General features: G+C 45.4%; 1 protein-coding gene across 6 annotated transcripts in view; it reads right to left on the bottom strand.

Moving 5' to 3' along the window:
• PHC2 (polyhomeotic homolog 2) overlaps window positions 1-18,718 on the bottom strand; it is a 1,003,431-nt gene that overhangs the window by 884,268 nt on the left and 100,445 nt on the right. For 5 of the 6 annotated variants that reach the window (XM_069610853.1, XM_069610856.1, XM_069610854.1 and 2 more), the window contains exon 2: window positions 5,886-6,169. The exons of the other annotated variant lie outside the window; for it this stretch is intronic. The gene's annotated coding sequence lies outside the window, so the exon portion shown is untranslated. The remainder of the gene's footprint in view (window positions 1-5,885; window positions 6,170-18,718) is intronic. 6 annotated transcript variants of the gene reach the window in all.

The following is an 18,718-nucleotide window of genomic DNA, read 5'->3' on the forward strand; positions in this document are numbered from 1 at the left end:
ATCATTCTACATTTGACCTTAACAGCCCACAAATGCCACAAAACCACCAAGCAGACCGATTTTCAGAGAATGTAGTTCACTAATCAAACCATTTTATACTTGTATACTGCCATTTCTCCAATCCTCAAGTGGTGAAAACAAGAGGTTTCCACAAGACAGGATTAATTTAGAGAATGTAGGTTTTCGATTATCAGAATGAAGTATCATTCACATTTGGAAATAAAAGACCACCAAGACAACCAAACATCTAATTACAACAAATCTGAACAGTGAAACCCATTGTGCAACCTAATGAAACTCCTCAACGAAGGGACAGATGAGAATCCCACTCCGCAATGAAAAGGCCAGCCCAACAAAGAGTTGAAGGACAGACGAATGCCGCTCCCACTGAAACACCAGAAATAACTCCCAACAAAGACAAGTTAAACAGCACACACTACACAGTAGCCTACTCAACGTGAGATCTATGGTAAAGCACAAAACAGAAATGTACCACCTCCTAAGTGAAGGAGGTACAGATGCTCCATTCTTCACAAAAACATGGCTTTCAGACACCCACAAAGTAATCGCCCATGACGCCATAACCGACAATTTAAACTATTACAACCTAACAGAGAAGTCGGAAGAGGAGGAATCGCTCTAGCGCACAAAAATCGCATCAGCTCCTCACCATTACCCATAACAGACATAGAAGACTGTGAATCACTCAGAGTCAACCTCAATGACCAATTCAACGTACTCCTCCTTCTGATCTACAAACCACCCACCATGACCCCTAATTTCACAGCAAAACTCACTGATGCCACAGCTGACCTTTCTACAAATCACGATAACCAGTGCTCCAGATAAGATTTGGAAGTATGAGTATTTTACTCACTATTTTTTAAAGTTGGGAGTAAAATATTTTTTTGGGGAGTACAAAAGTAAGTCCCATTCCCAATTGGAGTATTTTAAAAGTTAGTGACAGCCCTACAGATAAGGGGTCTATGGGCCACTTTTACTTGCTACAAATAGGCAAATACTCCCAAAAAATAAAAATGGAGATTAAAAATACCCCAACTAAAAATAGGAAGCAGACACCAAGGACCATGTGGTCCCTTGCTTTCCCCCAAACATATCTATGGATCAGTAGTGCATGTAGGGTTTATAGTCATAAAGTCGAATGTCATAATGTCGAAAGTCAAAATGTCTAAAAAATAAAGTCGAAAAAAAAATGTCGAATTTCTTTTTTTAGTTGCTTTTTGTTTGAAATGGGGGGTCCCCCCCAACCCCTGTTTTTTGTAATTTTTTTTGTTTTACCCCTTTTTTTTACCCCCGGAACCCAAAAAAAACATATATAAATAAAAAATTCAATATTTTTTTCCACATTATGTTTTAGACATTTCATTTTTTTTTCGACATAATGATTGCACACTGTGCATGTAATACCATAGGAAGACATTACTATTATTATTGCCTGATTGGAAGAAGTAAACATGTGCATGAATAACTAGGTGTAGGGAAATTATTATTACAAGAACACTTCTGTTTTCCTGTTAAAACATGCTTTTACTTGCTTCAAAAATACTCCCATTGGGAAATACACTTACATTTTTACTCGACAAAATATCATTTTACTCCAAACTTTTAAAAATAGGGAGTAAAATACTCCCACTTCCAAATCTTATCTGCAGGGCTAGTTAGTGAAAACATGTTTAACTGGAAAATAGAAACAGCTTTGTAATATTTATTTCCTTACAGCTAGTTATTCATGCACATTAAAAGATACAGGTTTACCTCTTCCGATTAGGCAGTAATAATAGTAGATTCATTGTATGGTAGTACGTGCACTACTGGTCCAAACATATCAATGGAGCTGTGGGGGTGAAAGCAAGGGAACAAGGTCCCCTTTCTGTTTCCTATTTATTGTTTGGAGTATTTTTACTCTCTATTTTTATTGTTTGGGAGTATTGGCCTATTTTCAGGGCATAAAAGTGGCCGATACACCCATTATCTGTAGGACTGATGATAAAATAATTGTTCTGGTAGCTTTCAACATTTGTTTAGAGAAAAGAAAATTAAACCACAACAAACTCCCACAGTGTCCTACTAATAAGTGAAGGAACCCACTCACAGAGCACGACACACTAGATATAAATTTTCTGCGGGGATTGACTTTTGACTGCCGCCCCTCCTATACCAATCAGAAGAGCGGCCAGCATATCATCCCTTTCACTGCCAAAATCCCTAGCCGCATCATGCCCACAAACAACTTCCACGGCAAGCAAAAGAAGCTGCAAAAGACTTAACCTTGAAACTTTAAACACAAATATTAGAAACGCTCAAAGCAGACACCTACCACCTATATGAAATGCAACCACGCACAGTTGAAGAGAACCTTCAGACCTGGATCGCAGAGCAACACCCTGAAAACTCTTAAACTAATACCGAAAGAAAATGCAGCAAGATGGTTCAGAGGAACTAAGGGAACTGAAGAAAAATAACAGGAATCTAGAACAGTGATGGGGGAAGCACTACAACCAAATAGACACAATTAACTACCTGCAACAAATCCAGCTGCACAAATCAACATTTCTGAAACCCAAGAAAGCATTATGAAGCGAGAATCAAATCGCCAACAAACCCACAAAAAGTAATGTTTAGAAACTTAAAGGACTTTAAAAAAAAACTGCATGCAACAAAAACATTGTACCCTCGCAAACCCTATGCGACAGCATCACAGCCCACCTAAGAGCAAAAATAGAAGCAATGCAACAGGCCATTGACTCATCCTGCATGACCACAAACATCCTCACAAAACACCAGCACCCCAACCGCCAACACAACACTCAATCGGTTTTAACCTATTAGCGAGGAAATCTTCGACAAACTATTAAAATATAACAACATTGCAGGTTCAGCCAGCAACCCAACCCATGCCCACTGGATACCTATAAAAAGTCACTCTCCCACAAAGCACCATCACTCTACATCAGACTACTAATGAATCTATCACTAAAAACTGGAATAGTACCAAAGTCATTTAAATCAGCATACAGCAAACCTCTCCTAAAAGATGAGAAGGAAAATACAGATAACCCTACTAACTACAGGCCCATATTAAATCTACAGTTCCCAGTGAAAATCCTGGAGAACCGCATGTACAAAGAACTACTCAATCATGCAGAATGCAACAGATTACTTTACTAATCCCAGGTATTTTTCAGACCCATTAGTGGAACAGAATCAGCACTACTCTTCGTATCGGATAACCTAAAAATTAATGCGAACGACACTCAATCGACTCTCGTACTACTGGACAATCATCTGCCTTCGATATGATCAGGCATACAATCCTAATCAAGAAACCTGAGGAATCCGGCCTACAAAGATGTGCACTAGAATGGCTAAAATCTTTCCTCACTAACTGAACAGAAATAACCCAAATTCCACCATTTACATTGAACACCAAAAATGTTACATTACCAAAAGGATAAAGCCTCTCCCCACTCCTCCAATATCTATATGACCCTCCCCACCCCAATAAAACTCATCCAAACTCATGGATTGACAGCCTACAACTACGCAGACGACAACAAATTCCTTTTCAAGATAACTAACAAAGACCCGGACAGTGCCCTCAATAAATGCCTCACCGACATAAATCCCTACATGGCAAACAACAATCTCAAACTGAACCCAACCAAAACAGAAATATGACTCGCCCCACAAGCAAACAGTCCAACACAGACATCCCTCACATGGCCTGCGACCATGGAAACCCAACCGAGGACGTCAACAGTGATAACAAATCTGGGAATCCTCATGGACAACGGCTTCACCTTGGAACCACAAGTCAAAGCAATAGCTAAAAAATGGCTTTTACCTCATCCGATTAATACGATGGATCCGACCTTACCTCAACTTCATACACAGAACCCTCGCAATCATCTCCTTGGTATTATCAAGGAACGACTACACAAATAGTCTACATCTGTGAACGCCTGAACGTCTCACCAAAAAACTAAAAGCAGACATGGATATTCCACGCAAGAAGGTACATTTTCTAGGATCAAGAGCGACAAAAATGTGCCTTTAAATCTGCTGTGTGCACAGAATACACGTGTGATAGGGAGATTTACCTTAAAGCCCTGTGAGGAGGGTGGTTCTCCGGCAGATCTTCCTAACTCAGGTACTACTAGTGAGTCTCTCAAGATCGCCAGGCTCTGAAAGTGGCAGTCATAGGAGAGCAGCGGCAGCCTAACTCAAAGGAGGTGCAGTGGGGTAGTTCACGGGTACACTACATGACATCTTTTGACGCATTCAGGTATATGTGCAACCACACCTGGAACAAAAATGTCAAGCAGACTCACTAATACACTCAAACACACACTAAGGTCAAAGGGTGAGTTTGCACACACACACAAACACAATACATGGGCCAGTATACATGGGCCAGTAGAAAAACACATGAATGCGACAAAAAAAAGGCAGATACATACTACTGTGGCAAAGAAATCAGCACACACAGACACACTCTTCTGACAAATACACACACATTAGTGACATAGATAGGGTGAGGCATAAGGGGCAAGGGCCACCCTCACTGGTCCAAGGCCCAACCTGAAATACACGTCCCAGCTTAGCTCCGTTGAAAGCGGTTCTGGACAGTTTTTGAGGGTGCTTGTTAGCTTGTTTACAAAACGTTACATGCGTTTATGGAACTGCAAATGCCATGCACATGCCACATAAATGTAAGCTGCATGCTTTTGTTAAAAACTGATAAACATGTGACATTATCACACATGCTCCGGGGTGGGTCTAAATCTTAAAAGTGCTGCAACTCATTGTTAAGGATCTCGATGTGTCCCACTCCAGGTGTGAAATAATTAACCCGTTTTTGCTTTTAGGCTCACATCATATTGCATTATGGTACTTGCAGTCCTGCATTCATGAACTGTATAGAAATGACATAGGCTACACTGACTGTGTATAAAACGTTATTTGAGAGCTCTGTTGCAGTACATTTATATGAAACCAGAGTGTGACTGGATTAGTTGGGTGAGAAAGGTGGGCAGTGGCTGGTCTGCATTACTGGCTGTGCACTGTTGTCACACAGCAGTTATTTTGCATGCAGATCACTGCGGTGGGGCTGATGAGAAAATATGTGCCTATGTAGTATGTAGGCAGGCATGTATTGGATTTCTATAGCCCAAACTTAAATTACCAAGCAACGGAGCGATATGACACAAAAAAAGGGAGATTACAGAGGGAACGCCGGGTTGAGTTGTGGAACAAGAAGGCAAATCGAGAGGGCTCACCCCATGGGGCCAGATTCACATATATGTAGATCTCCAAGAATCTTTGTGAAACCTGAAAGCACATGTTTGAGTTTTGCAAGGATCTTGCCTGCCTTTCATCCTTACACAGCCAGTAAAATTAGTACATTTCGATGGGTAATGGGCATTTGTATTTTTTTTATATTCAGTGTACCAGTAGCAACAGCGTTTTGAAAAGAAACGAAGCACATGAGGTGAAAAAAATAGGGCAATGAAGCCAGCCTAAAAAGGATCAAACGTTGTCCAGGTTGCAGGGGATTGTGCAAAATGAAATTCTACAATTAAATATACCTAACGTACTTTGTAGGGTCGCTTGTCCAAAGGCCGCTAGTATGCGATGTGGGCCCACCCTGTGCTGAAATTCTGCACACTGACTGACACACGTGATATGGGTCAGAACAAAAATCGGATAGCAATTTCGGCCAATAATCATTTACACACATTCACAAATGGACACGTGCACGCACAACACGGATCCAGGCGCGGTAAGAGGAACAGGTCTGTATATACAGTAAAATGTACACACACAATTCTAGACACCCGCCTTCCCCCCGTACAAACACTCACCTTATAATTCCAAGGGATATTGCAGACTGGTCTGTGGTGCACCTTGTTGCAATCTCATTTCGCCGGCGTGCTGTTCTCCATTACACAGAAGACAAAGGCCATGGGCTGCCCGTCCATCAATTACTGCCATGGGCACAGACGCAGAATCTCCCGGCCTGCCGTGGCCTGCGCTTGATGCCGGTATACATCCCTGTGCCGTGGGGCCATCCCATGTAGGTCTTTGTTCCGTTGCGCGCCTGCTTTCCCTTCTGCTCTCTCCACAGTACGGCAATCATTCGCATACCCTGGGCAAGAAGAACAAAAAAAAAGCTAATTTCCTGATGATTACGAGGTTACTCGGCAACGACCAATCAGGTTCGGCATGGCGTGGCTTTTTTTTTGTGCCGGCAGTATTTCAAGCAAATAGTTGCAAGAAATTGCAGGGTAGTCCAGAACTGTCCATTCACCCCCACCCTTGGGACACATTAATGGAGACAAAAAGAAGCTCGCTACGCTCCGAGGGGGGCAGTCTGGTCCATGCTTGCACTCCCCTCCTCCCACCGCTCCCGGGGGAGGGGAGGGGGGATGTAACGGGCGTAATTAGGGCCTGGCTGTAACTCTGAGAAATACACCCACCGACCTCTCTAGTAACAGTGAAGGGGGCTTTACACCATTGGCAGCTCGCTTTCCAGGAAACTGGCTCGGTCGGCAGCACCTGCACGTCAGCGGCACGTTTATAACTCGCGCGCCTAATTTATTGCCACGTTAGTCACGGGGGATTTCGCAAGCTGGCAGCCCGGCTTCCAAGTAATGAACAGGTTTAAATGCCCGTTCATTTGTTGTTCGTTCTTAATTAAAATGCCGTGAATGTTCATTTTGTGGAAAGGTTATGGATTATGAGACTTTTCAAACATCTTTAATTGACCCACAGAACAGGTGCAGCGCGCCCAGTGAGCCTCTTGAGGAAGGGGGCAAGTGGCAGCACCGAAAATGCGAGCATCCAGGAAGCACGTAGCCTACACATGGCACGGCCGCTAGAAGGTTTCCTCACAGAGAGCAGATACGACGTCATAGGCCCCAATAATACAACCTGCCCTCATGCATTGACAACAGGCACCGGGAACCAGATCACAGAAACTTTGCACTGGTGCAACAGCAATTTTGCACGTTATGGCACTAGGGCAAAGACCGCCCTAGTGCAAAAAACATTGTGGACATTTTAGAAAACCTTTGCACCAGGGCAAGTGCAATTGTTCATGGTGTTAGCACTAGGTCAAAAACGAACCTAGTGCAATACATTTATACTTTCAATGCATTTTTGCACAAGGGCAAACTGTGCCCTGCTGCTAATGCCATTCCGTGTTAGCACTAGGGCAAACTTTGCCCCGCTGTAAAAATATATTGAAAAAACACGTTTTTGCCTAAGGGAAAACGTTGCCCTATTGAGAATACTGAAAATATGCACATTGTATAGTGCAATGGTTTTCTAGTATGACATGTTTTTGCACTAGGAAAAACGTTGTCCTAGTGCTAATTCCGTGAAAAATTGCACCTGGACCCGTGCAAGGTTTCTGTAATTTGGCCCCAGATGTGCACCACCAGAGCAGGGTCCCCAGCACAAAAATGAGGAACCTTGTCTGCATCTGCAGTACAGGCGTTCCTCATGCGCAGTGTGCACCCACGGCACGGCGAGCACCAGAACACGCCTCTATCATGCACATTGAAGATTCACGCCACATGCAGGGCCTGTGCATGCAACCCTCCCTTGTGCACACATAACAGGCTCGTTGTCGTGGGCCACATGCAGAGCAGTACAACCTGCCTCCATGCACACACACAGCAGGCAAGTCTCGGGAAGCAGCAGGGCAACCTGCCCACCACACACACACACAGGAAAGGTAGGTCATGGGCACCCTTAGTGCATACTTGCCAACCCTACAGATTTAGGCAGTAGGCTACTGCTTTTTAAAAAGTCCTACCGCCTACAGATTTGGGTGAAAGATCCTACAGCTTTTTACAATGGAAGGTAATTTATCTGACTCCTAGGCAATTCATCTTTCTGTGTGGTGGGCAGGTAAGTGATACATTTGACTGATGGGCTCAGATCAGTCCACTGACCTCGCAGCTACATGACTCTGCCCTGCACTCTGGCCGGGACAGGCCTTAGCTGAGCCACCAGTGAAGGCAAGTGGCAGAGCGGACCACCATCACTCAGCATCTGCATATCAGCCGAGGAGGGTATCAGTCTCCATGTTGTTCAGTTATTCATCTTGCACTGCAGGAATACATATGTACTGGCCACGCTGCTGATACAGAGTGGCAAACGTTGCCTACTGTGTGATTACCGTCTGATAATTGAATTCGGTGTTAACGTGCCATTAAGAATTATACATTTTTAACATCTGAACATCTTTCCATGTTGTGCTGTTTGATGGGTTGTGTTTTTTAGAATGCTCCAGTGGTGCCAACAATGCATGTTTTGTGTTCCCCTGGGATGTAATTGTTATGCAATGTATTATTTTTGAAACTTGAAAAATCCTACATCTTTTTTGGCCAAAGAATGTTGGCCAGTATGTTAGTGCAACACCCACCGTGCACACAAAACAGGCATTGCATGGGCAGCAGCCACACGCCAGGTCGATAATCATGTAATAAGTAACCGATTGCCTGTGCTATTGCAGGGTCAGTGTGTGAAAGGAGACCCTTTATAGAAGTGCGCAGGCAATAGCGCAAGAAAAGACTGCTGTGCGTTGAAGCAGCGCCATTCCAAGGCAAACGTCCAGTTCACTTGATGAAGGCCAGAGCAAAACCCAATGCGCTCTAAAGTTTCCTTATGAACATTGTCAAATAAACAAAGTTAAGGTCAGATAGGTATCTTTGTATGTCCCACGTTGGCCTGGGGGGCGAAACGTAGCCCCTGGTAGCTGTTGGTGAAAAGGTAACCAGGCTCTACTAGGCTAGAAGCAGGATCTGAGTAGCTCCTAGCTCCCAGCATTTCCGAACCTTCAGACTAGGCGCACCTCCACTCATAGCCACGTTTCTATGGTGAGGCCTCCGTCATACCAGGATATTGGAAGTCCAAAAACATCCATGCTTACAATTTTGTGCGCAAACTTCTTCACAAACAAAGCAAGCAATGGCAACAGTTTGGGCTTTTGTGTAGACATGGAAAAGGCACTTGTCAGGCACTGCCGTAGTGGTATTAACTGGCTATCGATGATAGGGTATCCTGTAATATTATCCATATATATATATATATATATATATATATATATATATATATATATATATATATATATATATATATAAATAAATGGTCACCATACATATGGTCGCTGGGAAAAGGCCAGGACAACTTTATATATGGTGTACATATATATGGGGTAAAGGGGAGTGGGGGTTGCAGGGGTGTCCCCCGATCCCCTTGAAAAAAATCAAAGGTTTTGGGGGCTGCGGGTGTGTCCCCCACATGTTCAATGTGATAATGCCCCTGCAAACCACTGCTATTTTCTGGCGACATTTTTGTCAGACGACATTTTTGCAGGGACATTATCACATGGAACCAATTGTAACAGGTGCAAAATGGTGCGAGCACCTGGGCCTCTAATAGCAGTGCCTGGCAAATGCCTAATACTTATACACAAGCCAAAACGGTTGGCTTTGCCAATGCTTGTTTTTTAACAGGACCTCAGTGAAGCACATGCATAGTACTTATAAACCAAGTGGCAAAAGGCAGGCCTGGTTAAGACATTTTTATGACACAAGTAGAACATTTACAACTCCAATTGCACTGGCAGGTACTTTGAGTGCAACGTTTGATGTTATGGCTTGATTAAAGCAAGCTCAAAGAGTTCCCATGAGGAGGTATTTTGGAAGGGGAGGAACTGGGTGGGAATGGCCATAGTGAGTAGCATGGCCATAGGCAGCCATAGGGTGGGCAAATAACCAAACAGCACAAACAGGCTGTGTGTCCCCCTTCATATGCCATTTCTCCTCATCTGTACTCTAATGCAATAGTTTCAGCCGGAGGCGTTGCTGGGTGGAGGGGGAGGTTTAGGGGGGTTATAGCCCCGGGGACTTTTGGTTGCAGCCCAGGATAGAAACGCAGGGGTTGCAACCAAAAGTCCAGACGTTAGCGTAGCCCCGGATCTTTTTCAGACCTAGCAACACCCCTAGTTTTACCTTATATGTGGCACTAAAATGTCACCTAATAGCCCAAACTAAAAATGGAGGTTGATTACTAGTAAAAAAAAGAAAAAAAGACAGCTAGAATTCTCCTCCCTTCCATTTTTCAAGCTGGAATCTAAAAAGGAAACAGACTAGCAATTGCATTAGGAAAAATCTGAATTTGGCCACAGGGATCCACACTTCTGAGACTCCCCAACTTGAAGTTATAGTTTAAGCAGAGGCGTTGCTAGGGGGGTGCTAGGGGGCTATAGCCCCGGGTCTTTTGGTTGTAGCCCCGGATTGAATCTCAGGGGCTACAACCAAAATGCTAGCTAGCCCTGAGTCCTGACAGTCCCGACATTAGCATAGCCCCGGATCTTTTCCAGACCTAGCAACAACCCTGAGTTTAAGCACTGTGCAATCTGCGTAAGTCTGACTTATTGGACGTTTTGTGCTTTTTCAAGACGTCAAAAGGTCCAAAAAGGGCGTATGGGAAGCAGTGACAGGAGTGTATGCATCACTCACACATAGTAGCGATGCAGCATGGACAATACCAAAGCTTGCTCATGTGATTACTATGCATGATTGGTGCAGCACTCCCACCATCTGTTCTCCAAGAACGGTAATAGCACTGGTAGTAGCTTTGTGGGCTCTGCAGGGAGGCTGTGGGGACAAGAATGGTCCAGCGACCCTCCCCAATTTGACCCATTTAGTTAATTTGGTTATTAATGTCCCCGGTTTAGTCCTGGCTGACCTCTGGTTCTCTGGGACCGGGGGCAGGGGTTTGTAGGTGGGGATGAACCCCCGGACAGGAATTCGGAAACCCCACCCGATGCTACCCCTTTGCCCGTACCCGTAATACATCTACCCCGCATGGCGAGGGAAGACCTGCCAGGGGTCCCAGGCAGTCCTATCACTATTTATGCTCTTTGCTGCATTTGACACTCTTAATCTCCCTGTGACCCAACATCCAGCAGAATGAGTAAACCTGCTTAAATTTACAGACCGGTCTTGGGCACAATGTTTTGTTAAATGTCCAACATGCTCCCTTCTTGTCCCCCGCTCACCCGCTGTTCCGAAAGGACTGCGCTGGTCTCCCCGTTCCCTGTCCCTTTCTTAATGACGTACGTGCTACTGTGCAGCTGGCCCACAAATCCATCGCACTAGTCCACCAATGCATTAGTGCATTCCCACCCGTGGTACATCTTATCCTTTCACCAGGCCCCAAATACATAGTCATGGTACATGGTCAGCACCAAATGATTACAAGACAGCAACTTTTGTTGAAGTTCAGAACATTTCTCAAGCAATATAGCAGAAATTATTGCAAAACCCATTGGCCAATTAGCCAAGGACTTTTCCACATTTTATTTCTCTTTTTCTTCCAACTTAATATCCTTAATTTCCTCTACCCTCCTGTAATGGAGCAGGGAAACCATGTCAATATAGTTTTCCTTCCATATCTTTTCTGTTGTTTCTTGTGACACATGCCATGTGAGCATACTTGGAACTACCTTAACTGGGGCGGAGACCAAAACTGTCTGCCCGCCCCCGACACACTGACCACTTCACCTGTTGCAGCCATACTTGCGCCCGACCCTACCTCTCCAGTATCACTTTCTGCCCTAGGCGGGTTCACACATATTGCTGACGCACCTTCCTAGGCCACTGCAGATCCTACAGAAACCCCCGCTCCCACAGAAGCTCCTAATGAGAACTGGCTCTGCACCATTTCCTTTGACTCCTCCATCCCGGCTCCTCCTGACATAGTGCCCACCTGACTCCCTTGTCCTTTTGCAGTCACCCGAGGCTTCCCCTTAAGCCACCCTGAACTGGGGGCAGGCCCACTGTTCCCATTGCTTTGTGCCCATCTGCCACGGGAAAGCAGGCCCTGCTGTTGAAAACCAAGGCTGGTGATGTAGTCCCCCTTGCCACTCCCAAAATTGCCCCCCAAAGTCCATCCCATTCCTCCCCCCAGAGGACCGGACAGCAGGGAGCCCCAACTATATCTGCACCCTGCCAGCTGTTCATTCACCAGGGGCTACTCTGTATTACCCTAACGGGTCCCCAATGTTCCTCATTCAAATGGATTGTGTACTCCCACGTATTCCTCATCTTTAATAGACTTCGATATCCTGCTTGCAGCTCGGAAACCTTTCACAGCAGAGGGTGCCTTGCGCCGTCGTCACTGATCTGGTGTCCCTTAACAGCCTCTGTCCGTCTCGAGTATGACATCGACGTTGGTATAAATGGCACATACCACACCTGTTGCATCATTTCCATTTTTCCACTCAGCTTGCTCGAAGAGGTTCACTCGCCTCAACATTTATTCTTTGCTACGCACTTTGATATTTTCGAACTGTCTTCATCTACCTCAAAAATGGGATTCAGGGGATGGGCCGATTGTGGTTAAAAAATGCCCTAACTAATCCACATCGTGTATGTCTCTGCTGCTTGGGATTGGCCCACAACGTCAATGATGGTGGCTCGTGTCAATCAATGACGGTAAAAGCCCAAAAAGAGAGGAATGGGAAACTCACCCTAGGCAGGCATCCCCAAATCGGCTTCAATCACTCTGTCAAAGCCTAAATCGTCGAAAGACAAGAGCTCGACAGATGTTTCTCCTCACCAATCCAAAAACACAGCAAACTTGCAACACGTTGCAGGTTGAGGTCTCGTTGTTCTTCTTCGTCTTCATCAAGGAGGACCAGGAAGAGATGCCATTGCTCTCGATCGACCTCCTTGGATTCCTCGCCATAGGGAAAAGGGGTATGTTTTACAAGCAAAAGGGCTTCCAAAGCCGAGTTGGAGGAATTCCGACTTAAAATGTTTGAGGTATTCGCGAAGGCAGCAGCACCTGGCTCTTCGAAGAAGTTGAAATAGCTTTCTGACCCCATTGTGCCAAAGGCTGACAGGGTGTCGTCAAAAGCTGCTGTTCGCGAACCCAAGAGCCCAGACAAAAAGGCCTTGAAGGCCTCTTGGCAACTCTTGTGGTTTTGATGCGTAGAGAAAAAGTCCATCTCCACTCCAACCAGCCCCATCAAAGGTGTCGAACTTGAGCCCATCGGCTTCAAAGTCGACGTTGTCGAAGCCTTCGACGTCTTCTTCCAGCTCTTCTAAGGTTTTTGAACTGCAAACTAAAAAATACTTTAAGTCTATGCGCTCTATTTATGAAGAAGAAGTAGAGGAGGAAAGTTCAGTTTTTGGTTTTGGGCTGGATTCTGGCACTCCTGGTGTCCCAGAAGAGCTCATCTCTGAGAATCTAGGAAGAGGGACCAGGTAGACACGCTTAAAGATGCTAGTGGTCTAGATACTGCCCCAGGAATGCAATTTAGCACACCCAAAGGATCTGGGCATGCAGATGAGTCACACAGATCAGTCATGTCTAAGGTTATAGACTATTTGGACTGGGGAGGTCTACGGTGGAGTATGGGCAGGAGAACCTGACTGACATTTTGGATAGGGGGCTGCCTAACGACCCTTTACCTCCATTCCACACAACAGTTAAGAACAGAGTCGTGGAGAATTGAAGAAAACCAGACTACACTCCTGCAGTGCATAAGGATTGCACCCAAAAATATAGACCCTCCTCCAATGACCCAGAGTTTCTTTCTAAACACCCAAGTCCAGAAAGCCTTGCGATACAGACAGCCACGTCAGCATCCAAGGGGGCGGCATACCTCACAGTTTCACCAGACAGACTAGAAGAGCATGGTGTGAAGACTCCTACAGATCCCTCACTGAAACACAGCCTTAAGTCTCCTCCCAGGTGGCCTTGGGAAGGCAAACGCTTCTTGATCCTAACGTTGGGGATGGTGTACTGCGGGAGGACCACCTGAGAGGAGACAAGGCCCAGGGTAGTGAGGAGATCCTGTGGGATGAGACACAGTATTTGTCCTTTGACAAGGAAAACATTTCCAGGTTACCAAAACAGGAAATGGCTTACTGTCTTTATAATGTCCCTGACCCACATATTAAATCTATGGTTCTGGACCCAAGTATCAGAAAATCTTACCAATGGAAATATCCTTTAAAGTATTTCAGGATAAGCATCCTCTTTACTCCCAAAGTTATAATGTAAAGGAATCTAGAAATGTTACCTTGAATAAATTGTCGTCCCCGTGTAACACCAAATTCTAAAGGTTCATTTTTTATGACTTTAAAGCTAGTAAACCTATCCTTAAAGTCAAGCAAACACCTAAAAGAATTCACTTTGTTTTTCGGGACTAAATGCCCCATAATCCATGAGTACTGGGATGAGGAAGAGTGCTAAATAGGCATACTGTGGTAGTAGTCAGGCAATTAAGGCTAACAGCCCACACCTGAGGGAACCTGGGAGGCATAAAAGGCCCCCACAGGTGCAGGCAATATGGAGGAGAGGGGAGAGCTGGAACTGTGACTGGAGTGGGGCTGTAGTAGTAGAAGAAGAAAGAAGGCACAGCGCTCGCAAACCAAGCAGACGTGGGAGAACCAAAGGGATGCCAGAACATCGATATAGCAGATTTGACCTCCTAGCTCTGAGAGGGCCCTTTCCCCACAAACTATGGAGTGCAGAGGCTGCACAGCAGAGGACATACAGAGAGGCTGTCTTTACCCATGTGAGCCTGATTGCTGTGGTTGTTGGGAAGGAAGTGCGGAGCTGTGGGTGAGTCGCAGGTCTCAGGAGCTAGAGGGGCTCCTTGATTGAGTGGCTGTACCAGAGGCCCTGAACAGAGGAAGGGTGCTGGTCCCTGTAAAGCCAGAAGCAGTAGAAGTTATGCCCGAATATGTGCAAGTCGAGCAACTCGCAGAAATAGGAGTTCAGAAGCTGGTGAGTAAAACTTGGCGTTCTATTTCCTTGCGCCAGCACTGCCAGCAACAGTATCCAGTGTTTTCTTCACTCACATACAAGCAGAAGCAAGATGAAGTAGTTTGATGCATTAAATAACAAGAGAACAATGGAAGTAGCCCTCGTGTGTGAATAGAAATGTTTCTTTCACTTGCATAGAAGCTGAATGCTACCGAAATACCATTGTTAAACACTTAAAGCCCTTAAATCTATGAAGGAGTGGTCGCGTGTACCTAATTTTGTTTCCCAAACAAAGAGTGAACATTACTGGTCGCATGTCTCTCATTAAGCAGAAATATTGTCGGGGAACACCATTGTTAAACACTTAAAGTCTTTAAACTTGATGAAGACGTGGTCGCGTGTGCCTAATTTTGTTTTCAAAGTAAAGAGTGAACTTGACCTCATTATTGAAACAGACAATTACTGTTACTAAAAGAAGTCAAGTGTTTAATTTTATATCTGTAGTCAGAGAGAGCGCAAGCATTGCCCAACGGAAGAGTATTCCCCTACTGAGAGTGAAGCAGCCTTTCTCAAATCCAGAAAGTGTTCTAATAATTACTGTGAGCCTAATAGAAGATCAAGCTTGCCTAAGATACAGGTGTGCAAGCATTACCAGAAGCCAAGAGAGTGGCACCAAGGCTTCTGGATAATTGTGTGGCTGGCATTGGTAATGAGTGAAGGCAAGGTTGGGGAAGGGAACCCCTGCTGCGTATGTAGAATACTGAAGTTGGTGTGGTTGTAGAAAGGCCAGAGAGGCAAAGAGGCTGCCCCTTTTGAAGTGATGTTCAGAGGAAGAGTGCCTTGCCTAGTTTAAGGTGTTACGGTGCCTTAGAATGAATCTTGCCTAAACCTGTCTTTACAATACCGAGTACTGGAGCTGTGGTGGAATATTTGGGTTATCAGTGGATGCGAGAATTCAGCTTTCCCAATGAAGTAGAATGCTATGGGATCAAGAAAAGTGTTCTTGTGGTAAACTGTGGTAGAAGCAAATTTGTTGAAGTAGAAGCAGCTGCACCGAGAAGTCATCCTGACAAACATACCTATTTTGAATTCTAACCTGAACAGATAACTCATTACTGTTAACCAAGACTTTTGTTCCATTAACATCCTCGAAGTTATATTTCTTGTTTAACGGTGACAAGTTTTATTGAATAACTGGAAGTGCTAAAAGGGCACTGTGGCTGAGAAAAACATTTATGCTATTCTGTGGAAGTGGAAAGCCTTTATTTCATCAGAAGAAGAACTTATGTTATTGTTGGAACTGTGGATGACAGATCTTTACCATAATATTGTCTTTTCAAGAACTGAACCGAGACTTTACCTCCTGTGTGGATTTCCTTATATTCTTTTGATGAACATTGAAGATGAATGCAACTTGAATCCCGGGGAAGGGAGTTCACCCAGGTTGCTAAAGGGTTTTCAAGATATTGTGAATGTCATTGTTGAATTTCCATATATTTTCTTTTGTCTTTGATGTTTAGTGTGAGGGCCAGAAGAAGTGTTAGAGTGTTTGCCTTTAGTTTGGTTAGGTAAGAAAACCTACAGTAGACTAGGGAAAGTGAGGCATTTCAATATCAATTTCATTCTAATAAAATGGCACATTTTGAACAAATATCTAACAGTTGTCTGCCTTCCATTACTGACCCGTCACAGTGGACACCCAGGGAAAAAGTGTCTTTTTGGCTGGGAGCATGCCTTTAAAGGCGGTCAACACCACCTGTGCCTTACCAAGTTCACGTATACCTTACGGGAGGTGGTTGCTATGGTGGCACAACAAGTCCCAGAGGGTGAAGAGAGAGAGAGAGGGCTTTTAGTATATCATTCAAGATGGGAAAGACACCATGGGCCTCGTTGTGGGTCCGGCGGCAATCGTGCCGGTCCTACAAGCAGGTTGCGACTGGACCCATAATGATTTACCAGCACCTGAGTTCCCGTTAACACCAGGAGATTACAACCCCGGCGGTCTGTGAAGTCAGGCGCCAGCAAACGGTAAGTTCCCATTCCTATAGAGCCTATGGGAATGGGGACCACGGTGCCGGAGCTTCCGTGAAAACTCTGCGAGGCGGGTGCCATTCCGCCCGCCTCAGAGTTGTAATATGTCGGTCTGGAAACAACGGTGTCGGTAAACTTACCTGGTGACTACTAGAGAGTCAGGCTTTAGCTCTCCCCTAATGTATAATGGGTCTGAGGGGGCTGTCTGAAAAAAATGTTCAATGCGTGGGTTGACTGCCCTTTCAGAATGGGGGTAAGTAAAGAAGGCTGAATACGCCTCTGGACAGATTGAAGCAGTGGGATGAACTGTGCTGCAGATCTCTTATCCCCAAGGATGTCCTCTACAAAGTCTTTATCGACTTGAGCTTCCCGGCTATCTATCTTAAAGTGTTCTGCAGCCCTTAAGAGCACTTCATTGTAGTGCTGCTGGATGTCCACCAGGGAATCAGACACTGGTTGGTCGGTATGGTCTGGGGATTGGATGATGTATACCTTGTCATCGTCATAATATTGATCTATGTGCCCTATGTCCACTTGGTCTTCTGGGTCTGTAAATGAGCCAGAGTCCTGGGAGCCTTGAGTGTCATAATAATATGTGTCCTGAGCCATGTCTTGATATGACAAGGTACTAGTTCGTGTTACGTCCAGGCGGGCTCTTTTGGCATCAGGCTGCTTGCTAGCTGCTTCGACTTGAGGGGGCCCCTGAAGGTTGGAAAGTGGATCTGGGTGTTGATCAAAGAAATTGACAAAACTAGACATTCTCCTCATGACCCTATCTAATTGTTCTGGGGTCCATTGGGAGGAGCTTAGCAACACTGAGGGAACAGGTTTAGGCAGAGGCTCGAAGCCAGGGGCTGTTTGTGATGCATTGACCCTGAAATGGTGTCCTTAGGGGTAGAATAATCCCTACTCTTTGAACCTTGTGAGTTTGAGGCTTGGGGGGGGGTCGAAGATTTGGAGTTTTTCAATGTCTTTGCCTTGAGCAGGGTGTCAGAGATGTGTTTTTTAATTAAATCACAAATTTTTGAGCTTTTTGTAGGGGCAGTCGATGCGTCTTTTGACGCATGGTCGCCGGAACCCGAGGACTTTCCAGATTTGGTTGCAGTGTAGGAAACAGACTTTGGTGCCTGTTTCGAGGGCATGTCGTGTGGTGAGCGCGATAGGCCAGAGGTCAGGGATTTTTTGGACCTTCCCTTCAACATCACATGTGGCTTATCGGCCGACGACTTGGTCGACTGTTGGCCATGGGGGATGTGCCTGGTGTGGCGTGTAATGGAGGTGCTTGAGCCGCCAGGTGTCGTCTCCGTAGCAGAACCGCCGGCCTGCATGTTGGGGTCGGGGGCTCGCATGCAGGATGCCATCGGGTCCCGATCGTTCTCAGCGTCACTTAGGACGCTGATCCTGCCATCGCTGGAGGCACCCTCGACGTCGAAGGTGGCATTGGCCGGCATGGCGTGGTGGGCCCAGTGTTTAGTTTTTCAGTCCTTTCAAATTTTTGGCCTAAACAGTTTCCAGGACTTGCACTGTTTTTCGGCGTGGTCCCTAGGGAGGCAAAGGTTACACACTCAGTGTGAATCCTTCCAGGGAAACTTCCTGTTACAGCAAATACAGAATTTAAAAGGAGTATTTTCCATAATGTGTAAAGATGGCAGCCTGGCAGAATACAAGGAAGTATAGGGGAATATGCATTCTCTAAGTGAGGTGGAATATGAACCGCCCCCACTCTCCCTACTGTAAAGGGCCGAGGCCATTTGGGGTCTAGGTAGGCTGCAGCCAAAGGTCGTCAAGACGGGAGTCGTCTTCGATGAGCGGTTTTCTCCTCGAAAGCCGTTGCCAGAGATCTTACGGTGAACGGTCATCGACAGGA

This window comes from Ambystoma mexicanum, chromosome 8, assembly GCF_040938575.1.
Source record: "Ambystoma mexicanum isolate Mex_15411 chromosome 8, UKY_AmexF1_1, whole genome shotgun sequence".
Taxonomy (NCBI): domain Eukaryota; kingdom Metazoa; phylum Chordata; class Amphibia; order Caudata; family Ambystomatidae; genus Ambystoma; species Ambystoma mexicanum.